The sequence below is a fragment of the Camponotus vicinus genome, unplaced genomic scaffold (genome assembly GCF_025532165.1).
Source record: "Camponotus vicinus isolate PSW18456_S1 unplaced genomic scaffold, iyCamVici1.0 SCAF_2, whole genome shotgun sequence".
NCBI lineage: Eukaryota > Metazoa > Arthropoda > Insecta > Hymenoptera > Formicidae > Camponotus > Camponotus vicinus.
The window spans coordinates 10,183,076-10,201,866 of record NW_028141956.1 but is presented as its reverse complement, the minus strand read 5'-3'; the positions used below and the strand labels follow the sequence as shown (position 1 = coordinate 10,201,866).

The 18,791-nt window shown below is 37.8% G+C and overlaps 1 protein-coding gene across 3 annotated transcripts in view; it reads right to left on the bottom strand.

Annotated features, from left to right (window-relative positions):
* Pxb (putative Hedgehog signaling attenuator pxb) overlaps nt 1-18,791 on the bottom strand; it is a 377,459-nt gene that overhangs the window by 28,556 nt on the left and 330,112 nt on the right. The window lies entirely within an intron of this gene.

The window sequence follows — 18,791 nt, the reverse complement described above, 5'->3', positions numbered from 1 at the left end:
TATTTATTTGAAAAGAGAGCACGAGAGAAAATATTCGATATATTTTTAAGAAAAAAATTCTTTATATCCTTTGAAAAGATATACGAGTATTTTAACTTTAATCTCTTCTTTTTAATGTTCGACGAGACGTTTCCGAGTGCGAGGGCGAGGGCGAGAGCTGAATCTGTGGGACACGAAGACGCAGGACAACGCAGGACACGACGCTGCTCGGGATCTTCCTCGGGAAAGTGGAGTCGAGGGAGTACCAAAGTGAATTCGCTCGACGCTAAGCGCTGAATAGATCATTTAAGCCGAGCTTTTAACTCGAGCTAATTAAATACCGTCCCTTCGTAGCTCGCTCCTGTACTTTCTCTCTCCTCGTTTCCTCCGATTTTCCCGACTCTCGCATATCCTCGTAACGCAACCGGTGCACGTGGCAATTGCATAGGTCTGCTGGTCGTTCGAATGCACCTTTGATATCAGCGTGGAAATAATACGGAAACTGAAACGTCGATAATTGAGGGAATCTTAAATATGAGCAGTCATGCTGAAAGTGCTGGCAACTTTACTGGGATTGACGTTTTGAAATTATTCGATTTATTTATTGTCTTATTATTAATGCATATTTTTATTGCTTTTATTATATATATTTGATGTATTTTTATTTTTCTATATTTTATTTTGTTCGTTTGTTTTTTTTTATGCGCACATTTCTTTATTATTTTTATCAATATATATTATACATATACAGTATTATTTTTATCTACATTTTATATATATTTTAATCATATTTCTAATTTTTATATTTTATTAAAGTTATAATCTCTAATTTTAATAATTTATATATATATGTATATATACTTATTTATTTATTTATTTATTATATGATGATTTTAACAAGAATAATTTTACATATTATTAAATTTGAAGTTGCGAACTAACTCTCTTGTAAATTATATTTTCAAAATTATTTACATGTACTCTCAAAACGACTGCTTTATTTCCTTAATTCTTATTATTCTCTACCGCATACATATATAATGACTTTATAATCTTGAAACGGCGAGTTGCGGCGCGGATCCGAGAGCGATGCGGGATATTTAGGAGCGGATTAGCGAGCCCTCGTACACCGTAGGGCCAGATTCGATATACTCGCACGTACGTGCACCGAAGGCATCGAGATCGGTTATAAAGCTGGAGCTCCGAGACACTTGGATCTCAAAGTTTACTCGCTGTTGCGCGCGCGCGTGCGCTCGAGTTTCTCGCAAGCTTCTCGAAACTACAAATTTTGCATATCAATGCGCTCTGGATACACCCCGTCGACTCGATAAACGATTTTCCGCCCTCGAGCTCGCCCTCGACAGCGCGTTTCACGTCTTCGAGTCCCGTCTTCCTCGTGCCTCGTACCAGGAGCTCAGTTAGGCTTAAATTAAATGAGATATCGATTTGTTTTTTTTATATACGTTTTATAAATAATAATTGGGGTAATTAAGAAGAAACTTTTTTATAGAATAATAATTTAATGAACTTTTTAAGTGTTTTAAAAAAAGAATATCTCGAGTCACGAGTATTAAAACTTGCAAAACTTTCCATCTAAATATTTGATGGAAATATTACATCGTAATTTTTACATTTCGATTTAATTTTTTTATAATAAATTTGCATAATATTTTAATTATTATTTGCCATCTTTAAATCGGCATAACTTTATTTTTAATAACCGATAAAAACTATAATATCAAAGCTAAATATTAAAACATTTCGCGTTAATACCGGGAATAAAATATATACATATATCGATGCTATCGTAACTATTTCTGAATGCGGTACATTCGTTCGATAGCTCGATGTAAAACCGAATCCATCTCGTATCTACGCAGCGCGAAGAGGAGGACGAGATAGAGGGGTAAGGGAGAGGGGGAGGTGGATATTGTTTTGCCGCTATCGCGTAGGGATCGGTGCGGCCTTATCAGCAAGGTTTAGCATACAGCTAGCATTATTCTGGTTCAGTCATGCGGCAGCAGGGTGGCCGGTTATCAGCGACGGCCCCGTCGAGATCCTCATCGATCCTTTCCCCGATCTCCGTATCCCGGGGGCGATAGCCCTTTCGCGGCCGAGCCCTGCCCGAAACCCTTTATGACCACGGACCCCTCCTATCTCTACGTTACGGGGTTTACGGTCGCGAATAAAAAATGATTTATTCCAGCGATATGCGAGCGGGATGCGCGCGAGTTCTTGCCGTTTTCGATATCTGGCAGCCTGGACTACAAAGCCTGGGCCACAACCGCAAGGCCGCAAACCGATATATCCTACATCGACTTTGAGCGGCTGCCGTTTTCTTATTTAACGCTTAAGGGTACGTAGTAACGGAACGGTTGATGCGTTTTTGATACCTAGATGCCCGCGCCCCAAGTGCATTTCACCTTACTATTAGAATGCACATTTCATACATCCCCTCGTCGGTTTTTGGATTCTCCAATGGAAAATAGATACCGCGGGAAATTCTTTCTCCATTTCTCCCCTCTCCTTTTTTCTCCTTCATCCGCCCTCCCTGCCCCTCTTTTGGGAGAACGCATCGTTGTTATGCAAATCGTGATTACGGAATCGTAACGAAAATTCGCTCGCGAGAGATAAAGATGGCTTTTCCGAGCGATTTTTAAGAACCGGCGTGTGCCTGACGCGCGTTTAAAATATACGGATATTCAGGAAGGGTAGGGGGTGGAAATGGGGGAGAGAGCGAGGAATTGCACCCGCGGGGTCGATCGATGGCCTTGCACCGGCGACCGCGTACAGGAAGGCAGAGGTGAAGCTTTACGAGGCGCAATTTTTTTTCAGGATAACGAACATAAGGGTGCGGTTGACGGCGGGTTAGGCTCTTGCCAGCCGAAGCGGTTTAACCTTCGCGGGAACAAGCTGACTCAACGGGAAGAGGGTGCCGATGTTTTAAGCACCACCACAACGGAATCGCGATGTGTTCTCTCGTCTGTTTACGTCCCGATAAAACAGGATCGACTCGTTTCGACTCTTATACCTCCCGAAAGATAAACTTTTTAGTTCAACGCGATTATTTACACGGAGGATAGCCTTGATCGCCGAATTTATTTCCGTTGTTGTTAAGAGATAAAACAACCAAAAGCTACGCAAATTGCCAAAAAACAGACAAAATAAAATTTAAGTTTGATTAGTAATCTTTGTATAAAGATTCAACATATCTCTGTATAAAATAGAATAAATATAATGAAATTGCACGTTACGTCATCCGATAAAACGTAAATCAAATATTGCAGAGAATTTATAAAAAATTGCATTGATTTTAACGTAATTTAGAGAGAAAAAATAATACGTTAGAGAAAATATATATATATATATATAAATAGCAAGAAATACATAAATTCATTTCGTGATGTATAATGCAAATTTCGTGCGCGATTCTCAGGCATCGCGGTAGCAACAAATTCCGACTGCGGCGAAACAAGTCTACGCCAGATATGTTCACGGATAACTCTGCTGGCACGTTCGTAACCGATAACATGCGGTTTCGTCTGCAAATTTGCACTGTCCGGGACGCGAAACCGCCGGAAAAACCGCCGCGGTCGAGCCGAGCTTCGCATCTCGTTCGCTAACAATATAATTAATACGCTATCCATTGCCTAATCCGACGCGACTCAATCGCGCAACGTTAACGGAACGTTAACCAGCAATCCCCCCCCCCTTTCCCGCCAATTTTGCCGAATTGGAACGGCAACAATTTAGCAGGCCGAATTATCGGGATAATCGAAATCTCTGATGAAGCGAACATTTGACGAAAAATACGGATAGCACGAGAGAATTAATAACCATCCATTAATTTTAATAGCAGATTAAACTATATTGTTCTCCTTGCGAGATATTAAGCGCTCATTCTTGAATGTGTGTTATAATTAAATTCTGAATTATACACGGAAATTATATCTCACGAATATAAAAAAATCCGTATTCATAGAAAATATCGATAAAATCAATTCAACGAGAGGTAATCGTGATTTTATTCAAATCGTTTATCGAAATGAGAATAGAGTGCGAATTGACTGAATTTTATTTACATAAGCAAGTTTAAACAATTTTGGGAAACGCATTGAATCGAGAATTGCCTGCAGTTTGCCGCGATGTAGTTTCGGTTCACCTAGAATTTCCATTTGCGAGGGTGGTTCTTGGGGAGATGTTAACAGCTACCCTGTAATACGTAAGTTACGTTCTGTAAAGCCGGCAATCTCGAGCCGGAAATCCGGCAAATATGTAACACGGCATTAGCGGCGGTAATTTACAAAACTCCTTCATCTCTGCTCTCTGCATTTGATCCCCAGCGGCGATGGCAGATTCAAAGGTAAAAGCGAGGTAGAGAAGAGTTATAAAGACGATGTTTAATTCCACTTCGAGTGTTCCAATTAATTACCGTCATTGATTACGGTGCGCGCGGACGAAGGAGAGATTGACTTTATAAAAATTACAAAAATTTATTTAAACTTTTAAAATATCAACTTGTGTTGATGTTCCGTATCCAGGAATTTTTGTGGCATTATCGAAGAATATGAGCCGTGGAAGATTTAATTTTGGAGATCCCCCTAGATCCGTCCCTGTTCGAGATAACTCCATCTCTCATGGAAACTCGAAGAAGGTAGCGCGATAGGGAGGGACGGAGGTTAATGAGCAAATATAATTACGGGATACGTGAAATACTGGGCCAGCGGGACAGGGATCGCAGGTTCAAACGAGTTCCGAAGCTGTTCCAAAGTTCTTAAGCAGCGCTTGTTTTCCTTCCCCTCTCGGTCCCTCGTCCGTTAAACTGGTTGCGGAATGAAAACGAGGCTGCTTAATATTTGACACGCCAACACGCGAAAATCCCCCAAAGTTGATATCACGGTTAAGAGAAGGGAGAGCGGAAGGGACAGCAGTAGGAGGGTTGGCAAAGAGAGCCGATGAAAGTCTGAAGGAAGGAAAGCTAATCCAGGAGTTGTTTATACGTGCGTGGGGAGCGGACGGCGACGCCCCTTGATTGAAACACCGCGGACATTTAAATTGCGAAAGTTTACGAATAAATTTGTATGCTAAGGCCGAGGAAAGCCACGGCCGCCTTTTTCGGGATGAACTGAAGGCTGGGATTTGCCTAATGAGAGCGAACACTCGCGAGGGAAAGCAAGCGAGCTTTCGCAGAAGGCTTCCAGGGAGTAGGCTAGTCTTTTGTTCCTTGTTTGTTTGCGTTTTTCGCACATTGACGCTTGTTGTTAAACGGCGAATTAGAGAGAGAACGGAAGCAGTTCTTGTCGGAAAGTCTACGTAAAGGTAAATTAAAATTGACTTTTTAGCACATCAATATCTACCAATAATCAGTGACGTAATATTCTATTACAAAAAAATGCAAAGAAAAATAAAATATTTTTATCTGTAAAATATATATATTTTGTTAAACTGCTTGATTTTTAAATATGATAAAAATATCGTCTTGCGAGGGGTGGAGTTCCATTCTATCTATCACAATCAATATTGTGTGACTAACACTGCTTGGAATATTGAAAGGCGGCAGATCAAGGACCACCGGCAGTGGAGAGCAAGAGAAACAAAGCGACTAGTGGCTGCAAGTACCAGTGGGGGATGCGGGTGGGGAATTAGTAAGTGAAACGGGACTTGATTAACCGTCTGGCCGTCCGTAGGAAAAGAGAAGGGAGAAAGGGAGAGAAAAAGAGACAGAAATCAAGAGAGAGAGAGAGAGGAGGAAAGAGAGAGAGAGATCTAACACGAGGAAGGGTGGGCGCTGTAATGACCTCAAAGGTGATTATAGACGGAGGCGTCTCTAAAGTTTCGCCGTGTGTCCTACGAGAGGGTTCGCGAATACTCGGCCAGTCGCATTGTACTTCGGCAGGCACGTAAATGAAGAGATTCCCAATGATTCCAAATGAAGAGATGCCTGAATTCTCTCTCTCTCTCTCTCTCTCTCGCTCGCTCGCTCTATCTCTCTTCTTTGATGTTGGGCATTAATGTCGCTTCGAGGGGTATGTCGGTCCTCCTTGAGATCGTTACCTCGAGATATGTACCTCAGCATAACTGATCAATCAATCTCGAATTGTTCCTCCATTTCTCAGTTCACTATACGAGCCTACAATGATGATACTAAGCAAATTTATGTTTTCCTTAAGGAACGCAAACGAATAATTATACTTGTCCAAATATGAGATTTTATTGATATCTTGAAGTATTAGATTAATTAATTTGCTTGAACTTGAGAAGAAACTGATTGACATATATTGTTTGACCTTTTTTGATCCTTTTGCTTGATATTAAAATCACGTAATATGCTACTATAGGATAAAATAATATGTGCGATATAACAAAGATTAGTTTTATAATATAATACACAACATTTAAATTATAAAATTTTTTTGCTAATTTTTAGAGATTAAATAAATATTAAAATTTAATTAATAATTCTAATAAGAAGCAAAAGAAGGCTAGAAACCAAAGACGCAGGTAATGCAATAAAATAAAAAGAAATGAAAAGAAACAGTAGGGTCGCACAACTGTATCGTAGACATATGCATTATAAAACGTTGATAAAAATCGGATATTGCACGAAAAAGAACCTCTGTACAAATGAACATAATTCGATACAATTGTGCGACCCTACCGTTTCTTTTCAATTTCTTTTTATTTTATTGCATTGACTTCTTTCTTTTATTATTCAGTTAGTTGGTTTAAATAATATTATGTTTTTCTTGTTTGACTTTGAAAAGGACCCAGAGTAGGGTCGAAACTTCGTCGACGCATCATCACCTGCGTCTTTGGTTCCTAGCCTTCTTTTGTTTCTTATTAGATTTATATCATTTGAACAATTTTTACACATTAAAATTTTTTTTACTTTTTTAATTAATAATTTATTATAATGTATCGCGAAAATATTTACTACAATGTAATATTTTTCTATAGCTAGTATAATTCTACAAGTATATCCAGAAGTCGGTTCGCACATTGCATCTAAAAGATATGAATCACAGAACCTGAAAGCGAATTCGCAATTTATAAGCAATCGCATACATTGATATTCTGACAGATTTTTAATCCGCAGAAATCTCCAAACGTGAATGTCACTCGTCAAATTCAAATATCGAATTTGATTTTATTGGCTCTCTCTATGCATCTCTTTTTCCCTCTCTCTTGTTTCTTCTTCGTGTCTCCTCATAAATGTTGAATATTCAGGAGCCGTTCATCCGATAGATGGTTTAACTCAATGATAAGGGAATAAAAGCGTGGGAGGAAAGAGAAAGTGGAAGAGCAGTAGAGGGAAACGAATATTATGCCTGGAAACGTGAGGAAATTAGCTTGCGCCAGTTTTAATATCCGTTTTATTTTATTTCACGTGGCCGACTGGATCAGCAGCGAATTTCTCTCTTCGTCGGGGTCTCTTTTCGCGTACCGCTCACAAAAGATCGCGGTGTAAGAGACGGGATGGAAGGGATCAGGGAAGCCGGGGAGGAACGAAATCGAGCAGCCAATTTCCTAAGCAAGGATTATTTTCCACGCGCGGGAAATTAAATTTTCGTGCTCCTCGCGCACACGCAACGCGAATTCATTTATTGGACGGATCGAATGCGTGGGTTGAGTCGAACGCGTGACTTTAAGCGAGTTTTCTGATATCGTAAAAATCACTGCTGTACGTATTTCAATGGCAAACTCTTTACCGAGAGTTGAAATTGATTTTAAAAAGTTTCTCTTAATTAAAATGTACATATCGAAGTATATAAATTACATTTATATAAGATTCAATAAATAGCAGAAATTTATCATCGAATCATGCAGGATTAAAAAAGTGTTTAAAAAGTATAAATAAAAATATTATTAATAATACGACGAAAGTTAGTCTCTGCGAGTCTTAATAAGCTTGACGTTTCACGATGGATGATGATTCATCGTTGCTATATAGATCGTAAGGGCGATTTAGAGGCTCAATAAGGGAGAGCAATCGGTCCTCGAGTCTGATGCTCGTTCCTCGTCATTAGCTCGCCGCGTTCCGGATGACGATGTTTTGAGAAAATGAGGTCAGTGGAGTCCGCGTTATTGCTACATGAGGGAGTAATTAAACAGCGGCGGTGATTAAAAGCCTCGTGAACCGTCGACCGTCACTTCGCGACTTAATTTATTCCAATTCTGGCATTAATGCCCGCGTGACTTTCGTGGGAAAATATCGCTTCGCGTTTAAACGACGTCATTGAGTAGCGTTTTACGAGTCGAGCGCTCGCTGAATAGAGAACGAAGAAGAGGTAGAAAGTTAATTGTTTGCTTTTCTTCCCGTGTGGATATGCGCTCGAATATAATATTCGCTTTCTTCAAATATTAGAGCCAAATATTGTCTCGGTGGAAAATTAACAAAAATTATCGAGTATAATATAAAGTTAATAAAATGAAAAACATGAAACGTGAAACTATTGTCGAAAAAGTTGGAGACTGCTGTCTTCGTGACTTGGTGCTATTCAGCAAGATAAATTACAGGAATTCTCAAATTCCAATTTACAACACGATTATCATATTAATGATATGTCTCATTCGCAAGGGAAAATTTCCAATTTTCGTAATAACAGTCTCTCTTAATCTATACTTCAGTTCATCTGTAGATTAAGCGCCTCTCCCACAGGACACACTTAATGTACTTTCATAATTAATTCTAAGTCAGGTGCGAAGTTCATCAACGCTCGAGAGGAAGCTGCGATTGCATTAGATCGTTTTGAACAGGCGACCCATTTCCACTCTACAGCCTAGAGAGAAAGAGGAAGAGAGAGAGAGAGAGACAGAGAGGGAGAATAAGAAGTTAACGAAATTTCGCTGGTCTGATTGTAGAAATTCGACTCGAGTCTCCTTCAACGTAGTTAGCATAATATCGTTTATGTAATTCGGGCGCGCCTGTCACTCTCGTGCGCGTTTTTCTCTTCTTAATTCCGCGGCCGTTCATTATTCTAAACGAGCGCACGTCGCACAAGCGGGAATATGGTTTCACATTTGCGGCACAGCGGATTTATATAGAGCGAATCTGCTGTTGCAATTACACATGCAAGATTGTCTTTCCTCTAATTAATTGCAATCCCCGTATATAGTTTCAGGAAAGAGAGTCTAGTTTTCTTTCTCTCTTTCCTGCCTTTTCCCACTTAACATAACGACATTGCAAATTGTGTTCATTGTTAACTTTAAAGCACAAACACGAAACTCTCCGTGGAACAATTTCATTTATTACATTAGAGCGCAAAGTTATCTCGCAAATGCCGTGTCTTGCGGTTCTCACAGACTCTTACGTCAATGAAAAATCCGTGCATAAATAAAAAAGTTATTTTACGAAATAATTGCGATTTGAAAATTAATGATGATACATGAAGAGGACGGTGAACTGTATCCCTTCAAAGAACCGATGTCGATGACTCTCGAAACCTTTATCATAGTCTATCGAAACAATCCTCGAAAAAGAGCCGGCGATGCATGACAATTAAGGAACTGTGGAACAATATGAGGATCATCTATCTAGAAAGAGAGAGAGAGAGAGAGAGAGAGAGAGAGAGAGACAACAAGGAGAGAGGAACCGGCGATAATTCTGTCCGATGGAATCTATCGGGAATTCCGGAAGATGCCTCACTCGGTTCCACATCGGTGAAGCACATTGTGCCCGGTTCGAAGAAGAGAACGCACTAAAGGGAAGAGAGGAGGGCCAATTATTCGCGAAATGCAGTCTAATACGTAGGTAGCGAATTCGCAGGCAAGAGACGCGTTCTCTCTCTTCTCTCTCTGCCTTATCGGGCAAGACTTCTCTATCCTGATATCCGTCTCACCCCTGCGGCTTAGTTGCGTATCCGCAACGTGCGGTCGACATACCCGACGTAGCATAGGTAACATAACTGGCGCAATGTCGCATTAAGCCGCGTGTATGCCGACTAATCGACCCGCGTGCCGTTAGTGCGTACACATTCGCGTCTACGTTTGCGTGCGTATACGTATCTACGTGCGCGATCGCGATATGGAAACCATTATAGAGCCGGTTCATGGTGATATATTGCGACAGTAAAATTTAGGCAGGGTTTCACGCGAGTGCGCTTTTAGAGAAAATTTAATCGCCGTAGTTGTCGATGTTTTTCAAGTTCGACATTTGATCGTCACTCGAGTCTCTAAGTATATCTGTCAAATTCGCATCAATACCGATTAAGAGATTCTTTAGGAGCGAAAAACATTTCGCAGGGACGCACTTTCACACAAAAGATAAGAAATTTCGACTATTTCTACTCCATAGAATTATTTTGCGAAAGCTAGGACTATTAATGTACGTGAGTCGTCAACCCATAACCGTGTGTGTGCAATGATAGTGCGCATTCGTGTATGCGAGTAATGCGTATGGAAACGCGCAGGATCTTAGCGCGCGCGCGCGAGTGCGCAAACACATATGTGCACACAGACACTAGGACGCACATGTGTTATTCAGGTAGCGCTATGCATATCTGGTACATAAACGGTGGCGTATCTCGCACCACGTGTTCACGTGAGACGCGTGTTGGTTGGCGACTCGACGACGGCATCTCGCCATATAAGCGCTTATGCGAACGTCACGAGGACGAACTACGACGCGTAGGCAGGAAGGAAGGAAGCCGTGGGGACCGCAGGGCGCCAAGGGCTCGTGGCATTTATGGGGATACATGTGCGGGGACAATGATGACGATGACGTAATTATGAACGGTTAGGGTAATAACACTGTCTGCGAGAGTACAATGGAATGCGATTGCGATAACGCTCGCATTTCGCGCGACACGCATACCTCTTAAACAGGGTCTCTCAATGTGCTGGGAGATGCCGTTTTCCAATTTGGTGGATTGTTCTCAGATCACTTATGTAATTATGTCGGATCAGAATATACACAGTAAAAAATTGTGCGTCCATGTGTTAAAATTTTCTTATGTTATTATTATTATTTCTTATATTATTATATGTTATTATTATTATTTCTTATATTATTATTTTTATAACGTTTTCATGTGTTACATTTATGTCAACTTCATAACTTAACACTTTGTATATGTCTCTTAGAAATGGAATATTATTTTGAGTATTTTTAACACAATCATTTTCAACAATCAACATGTCTCAAAGTCAGTTTAACATTCTAAGAAAAGTTAAAGTAAATCTTCAAATAATCTTGAACTTTGACATACAAAATAATCAAATTTATTAAAATCAAATGTTTCTATTACAAATTTAAGTTAAAATAATTACTATTATATGTTAATATCCTACAACAATTCTTACGAATTATTGTAACTATTTTTTCATGTAATTTTTAATTAATTTGCATGTTATTTTTACATTACACTTAAAGTCACAATAACAAAAATAAATGTAGAGTATTGTGTCAATTATTTAACATTTTTAGTTTGTCAATAAGTAACATATGACGAATGAGTTATTTTAACTTAAAATTTAGAGTGGACTTTCTGGGACATGTGAAAAATGTTATAATTAACATTTTATTTTTTACTGTGTACACGTCGCGCTTAGATTCGATAATTGACCCCTGGGAGCTACGAAATAACGAACTTTTTGAAAAATTTATATAAAGCTCTTATAAAATCAAAGGAGGGGGAGTCAAAGGTGTCTAAAAAGGTCTAATAAAGTTTCTTGATCTCAAGAATCTTAGAGTTTGAGCATTCGGAAATATAAATATATCTGAATGCGATTTAAAAGCTTTCGGATTTTAAAGAAACGATTCTACAGAGAATCCAACAGATTAGAAATTCCTTTAAAGATTCCAAAGTATAAAGATTTAAAGAACTTCGAATTTATACATATGTATAAGTATTCTGCGAGAATCTTAGAGAATCTTTTTAAGAATTCAAATCTATAAAAACGTGCAACAATAAAACATACATCGAAAATATTCGATGATCATTATTTACTCGTCATCTCCAATTTTTATAATAATTAAATAATTTTAAAAAATCTCGATATGTTCATTTAAAAATAATAATTCTAGATTATATAATTTGAGATTAATACTTTCATGTTTTATAAATTAAAATGGAGAGATATTTTTGTTAATCTTTATTTTATATATAAAAGAGTTGAGATTAGAAAACATAAAAAAGCACTTAAAATTAAATTTGCTTATAATATATTCATGAAAATAAATTGCTCCCTTTTTACTGCATTAAGGGAGATTTAGATATCTGTATGGAAAATTCGGAAATTTTATGTAATACTGAAATGTCTTTTTTTTAAATATAATCTTTAAATTTAAATAAAAAAATATTATCATACGAATAAAAATAAAATTAAATAAAATTTTCAAATTTAACATCCAAAAAATTCTGTATAATTATCTTTCTAATTTACAGAACCGCTTTCTTTGCAATATTTTAACAGTCCTTTTGAGATCTCAGCTTTCGCAATGATGCTAGATAACAAAACTGTCTCATACTTGACAATCAGCTCCAGCTACGCAAATGAGAAACACTGTTAATGCTCCCTCTCGCAACATCCTCTCCTCTGTCTATCGGGTCCCTTTTATTATTCCCCTCTTAGGTCGCATTGGCGAGTATATCACTGGCGGAACGACGGCGGTATATCTAGCGCATTCAACGTTGGCCAAAATCGGAGGCAAAACGGACGGTGCTCCGCGTCGCGTGTCGCGACGTAACGGATGAGAATTGGCGCGTCGCCGCGAAAGCTGCGTCCAGCAGCCACCGCGTTGCAGTGCGACACAGTCACAATGCGAATTAGCTTCGTACTTTCGTAATCGGATCGAATCCACCGATGGTGTGCCGGGCCTGCGCTCGATCCCCTTCACTGCAAAATAGGGCCATCATCCGTGCGCTTGTATACGTACGAAGATACATAGGAGAGGAAGGATACTCGTTCTCGCTATATCCTCGCGCATTTCCCGAGATACACGAACGTTGCTTCTCCGCTGCATTTCCAGCTCCTCATCAGCATGATGGCGCTCGAGCGAGATTGAAAAATGATGATTACGAACAACGAATTTATTTATAACTCTGGTACCTTTATGATGAGAAGTCTTCGGTTACATAATTCGCATAGAATTCGATAAATATTTCGTTTATCGGCTTAAAAAGTGCCCGCAAACATTTATCTCGCTGGCGAGGTATTTTCTCTGATATTTTAATCAAAGAGTACGTGCGTAATACGGCTTGCTAAAAGCTAGATTTAATCGGGCGTAGGCGGAAATGAGCGAGGGAGAAACTTTTCGCGCGGACGATAAAGCTCGAAGATCATTCATTTAGCGGAATAAAGTCCGCGCGCGCAACGCCGCCCCGCAGGATCGATTAGTATTCATGTTATGCGCGAGATCTCCGTAAAGGAGCTTAAGTCTCGCGCAAATTGAAGAACGTATCTACCAGCCACTTATTCCGTATCTCATTAAACTCGTAAGCCGCGATCATCCGTGCCGGCCCAGCGAGTTTCGCATAAGCTCGCCAACTCGAGCTGAAAGCTCGAGAATTAAAATAAGATCATTTAAGGACACATAAGAGAGAGAGAGAGAGAGAGAGAGAGAGAGAGAGAGAGAGAGAGACTATTGCGCGGCTATTTTTATTACGACAATATGAATAAACAAAATTAGACATTGTCGTGTCAAAAACAGCTCCAAAATTCTCGAATAGAAAATTAATTATCTTATTAAAATTTTCAGATTCGATAGCTGTAAGATTCGGAAATTGGAGAGCTTAATAATTCAGTTTGTTGATTCTATTTTAAACTTAAGATGTAAGTTCAATATCCTCCAAGTTTGAAAGTTCGAAAAAGACGCGAGAGATCGAAGATTCCAAATTTCGTAGATTGGAGAAACGACCTATTACTAAAACTCATTCGCTTGCATGTCATGATGTCGCGTTGACAAGTTGCACGACAGGACGTGCGGAGGCATCATGGGAAATCCTGTCGGCGCCTGCGAAGGACCCAGGACATGTCTCCTCGAGCACGATGTGTTCTCTCTCTCTCTCTCTCTCTCTCTCTCTCTCTCTCTTTCTCTGTCTCTCTCTCTCTCTCTCGTCGAGATGAATGCATGCCGTCGCCTCTGATGGCCTGTCATCACCAATTATAACCCATTCAGGACTGCGCTGTGGGTTAAATTATCCATAGACTGGACCAGACCCGTTCCGAACACGTGTGTAGAAACAACAAGCGTGAATCCTCCTCTCGCGCCCTCTTTGCACCCTCCTGTCCTTGTAACGTCGCCCCCGATAATTCGTCGAAATTGCAGCCGCGCACATAACGCAGGCGGTATCGCATGCAACGCGTTGCAAAGTGTTGCATCGACTATCCACCCCCGAATGCCATACACAATGGTATCTTGATTACTCGCCCAGTTTTAGGTACAGGAGTGTCCCCGAAATAAACTAGTGGACAACCCTCCGTAAAAAATAACGACCACTCAACGAATAATAGGATAAATTATAAAATAATCATTAGGATATTTTTTGAAAATGAAGAGGAGAAACCCTTTCGTTTTTGTGCAAATTATCGCGAAAATGTGAAAATTTGGTGAAGCGAAAATCCTCGTGCGACGTTCGATTTATGTATCTCGCAGGTTTAGCCTCGGCATCATTTCTCTTCGCTATCAAAACTGCATCGCCGTGTCGTAAGGCCTTTCTTGGTCTCACATTTGTGCCAACGTACCGATGCAAAATTAAAGTGACAGCAAGCAGGACACGGGATTATGTGAAGCCGGAAACGATTTATTCACGCTAGAAACGTTTCGCAAGGACTTTACTCAACGAGTTCTGTCGTCTTTGAAGTGACCGGAAATCCCCATATATCCAATCCGGTGCAAAATTGAAAAATAGAAATTGAATCGTATCTAACCATCTAACTATATCAAACTATATATGTTATAAATTTCCAATTATAGAAAAATATAAATTTCTCTTTTTTCATAAGATTTTTATGAGCATTATAAAAATATTCTCGTAATTTTAAAGAATGATGATTAGAGCGAAGTTTTTAAAATAACGTATATTTATGATTGTAAATATATAAAGCTCGCTATTTTTAGAAAACTCATAATTTATAACAAAATTCACGAGTTAGAATTTTGTTACAAATTATAGATATCCTCTAAAAAAAGCGAATTTTACATGTATATTAATAACAAACGTAAATAATATATGTTATTTTAGAAATTTTGCTTCAAAATTAAAATTATCATCTTTAAAACTACGAGAAAATTTATATAACGTTTATAAAACACTTATGAAAAAGAAGGAAATTTATATTTTTCTAAAATTCTATACCTATATATAATATAGTTAAATATGATTTTATTTCTATTTTTCAATTTTACGTCGAGTTGAGATCAAAAAAAGAGTAGCATAAAATTATAAATAGAATTCTATCTTAAATTTTGTCGCAAATTATAAATCGTTTAAGACAGATTTAGTTCTATCAATTATAAATATAAAGAGTATAAATTCTGTTCCTTAAACTTCGAATTATTAACCAATAAATTATTTTTATAATTTATTGATTAATAATAAACAACATTGATGTGTATCACAATTTTACATTACCTTCTACATGGTCGTTGTGATCACAATCACCTTCGCCGGATAAATACACACGTGGTCGATAAATTCTATTTTCCATTTAGAGCCGTACGCGCGATACCTGACCTTTACTACACTTCTGATCAACAATATATGTACAATCTATTCACATATGTATATCTTAAATTTTGTCGCAAATTATAAATCGTTTAAGGCGGATTTAGTTCTATCAATTATAAATATACAGAGTATAAATTCTGTTCCTTAAACTTCGAATTATTAATCAATAAATTATTAATAAACGAATTATTAATAAACAACATTGATGTGTATCACAATTTTACATTATCTTCTACATGGTCGTTGTGATCACAATCACCTTTGCCGGATAAATACATACATGGTCGATAAATTCTATTTTCCATTTAGAGCCGTACGCGCGATACCTGACCTTTACTACACTTCTGATCAACAATATATGTACAATCTATTCACATATGTATATCTTAAATTTTGTCGCAAATTATAAATCGTTTAAGGCGGATTTAGTTCTATCAATTATAAATATACAGAGTATAAATTCTGTTCCTTAAACTTCGAATTATTAATCAATAAATTATTAATAAATAAATTATTAATAAACAACATTGATGTGTAGCACGATTTTACATTACCTTCTACATGGTCGTTGTGATCACAATCACCTTCGCCGGATAAATACACACGTGGTCGATAAATTCTATTTTCCATTTAGAGCTGTACGCGCGATACCTGACCTTTACTACACTTCTGATCAACAATATATGTACAATCTATTCACATATGTATATTTCATGCTAATTTCGAATTGTTCTCCGTTTTACTAATGAAAATAATCACTATCGAATATTCGTGGTTGACATCTTTCAATTGTGTTTCCAAGACTAATGATATGCAAAGCGACTTATGCTTTACCCCGCTGCCTCCCCCCACTCAAGTCTCGCGAGAATAACAAAGCGACCGCATGTAAACAATAACACGCAGAAGGCAAACGTGCTGAATGCCGCAGGATATATAGCTAATATATATTTATTATCGCTAACATTTAACGTAACATGAATTTAATGTAACATAAATAAATATGCGGATTCTATCGATTATAATTTCAACCAAAATTCGATTGTTGAAGAATAAATTTTCTACATAAAATTAAAATTTTTTCTGTAGATCCTCTTTAAATTTTACACCCTCGCGTCGCTCTTTCGAGCGACTACACGAAGGTTTAATTCTAATGATTTCAAGCAACCGTGTCTGGCAATTTTCCCGCCGGTGTTCCCGGTAATATCCGTAAGTGCATCCCGCGATTTTCTTGCGCACCCTCGTTTTTGCCGATGTCTCGTCGCGTCGCGAGAGGGAGGAAAAGATGGAACGGAGAGAGAAAGAGAACCAGTCACATATATATTTTTCAGATACCCGGGGCGCACGTGGCGTTAACAAGCGATGACTGCGAGGATGAAGATGACGGCCAAGAGATGTCTGATGCATCAAGGTAACAATGTCTAAGCGAAACTGCGTACCCACTCTACTTAATTGCTGGTTTTCATGCGGTATATGCGTGTATGAATATATTTTATATATTCTCTTAGATTGTATCTTGTGGAAAGAATATATCATTTATCGTTTGCAATTCACACATACAACAGACAAAGAAAGAAAGAAAAAGAGAGAGAGAAGGAGAGAGAGAGAAAAAGAAACATGTTTAGCTTCAAGGATGATAATGAATCTAAATAGATGACAGAAAGAGATGCGATATGAAACCACACATACACGTTAAGTGTTAACATAGAAGAGAGGAAAGAGGAAATTTGCTATCGCATCTAATCGCGTAAGCGGAAAGAATAAAGTTTGAAAAATAAGCAAAGAAGGGAATTTAAGCCGGTTGATTCTTTTTCTAATTAAGGATGCGCATTTCCGGTAAAATACATTTTACTTTTCCTGATACTAAAATTTTATCTCTTTAATTTCCGGTTGTTTCGCTATAGTTCCTCCACTTGTTCCAACAAGGGAATCTCATTTAATTTTTTATAAGGAATAAAAAGAGAAATATTGGGGGATTTGTGAGAATTCAACAGCCAAGCCATAATTTTGCAAATTAAGAATTCAATTTTACACCAATCTGAATTTCCGACATTTTTTATAATTCGTATATGTTTATTACATTATTGTTACATGTTTATTCGCCGTCATTGCGATGTCGAGATTTCACCGGAACTTGACGTTACTCGAAAAACAGTTATCGGATTTCTCGACAACGAACTGAAGATATAAACAAGGTAAACCGGTCGCGCTTCCGATTCGTTGTTTGCTATATACGGGGTTTGTTTATCAATCATATACGATCTCAAATTGTGTCACGAAAAAGAAATCAAAATATAAGAGAGAGAGAGAGAATCCTTCAGTAGTTTTATGCTCTTCGCTGCTTATATTCTTTACTTATTTTCTTTTATACTGCTTTTAATAAATATTAAACTTTATATTAAAATTTAGAATTTATAAATTATATTTCATAAAAATATAAATTAACACACTTTGTCATCTATTATTAATTAAATACTCTTATTTTCTTGAAAAATTACTCGCATTTATCATTTGAACAGAAATAACATGACGGAAATAAAATAAAAGATTTTTTCTTCTATTTGTTCCATATAAATTTCTATTTTTAAAATTTGAAGAATTAATTTTTCTAAATCGCCCTTAAATTTCTTAAAATATTAGCTAAATTAACTTTTTATATTTAACAAAAGAAAACATTAATATTTGGAAGGATCTCCGTTAAAAATTTTTAAATTAAATTTTGCGTTTTTCACATTTTCCTTCCAGAGAGATATTTTTGAAACATCTCATATTGCTTTTTTTAAAAATTTTCCGAGTTAGTTTTAGACACTGACATTCCCTATAGAGGTAGACGAAACGACGAATGGAGAGGGCGAAACGCTCATGCAATGCAGATCGTTAAAGCAACCTCGTCGTACCGGTGACCCAAATGTGGCTTATGGAGACAAAGCGCAGCAAGGCGGCGGGAAATTGAGGAAAAGGGGAAAGAGTCGATGGAGAGGAAACGTTGCGATGGAAGAGGCAAGCGTCCGTGTTCGTTTCCGCTCTTCGCAATTCTTCTCTTCCGGTTTACTCGAATCCGAGTGACGTTATCTTATACAGGAAAATATTGATAAACTGAGTTTCCCTATTTTACAGAGTTAAGTTCCGTTTGACATACGCGAC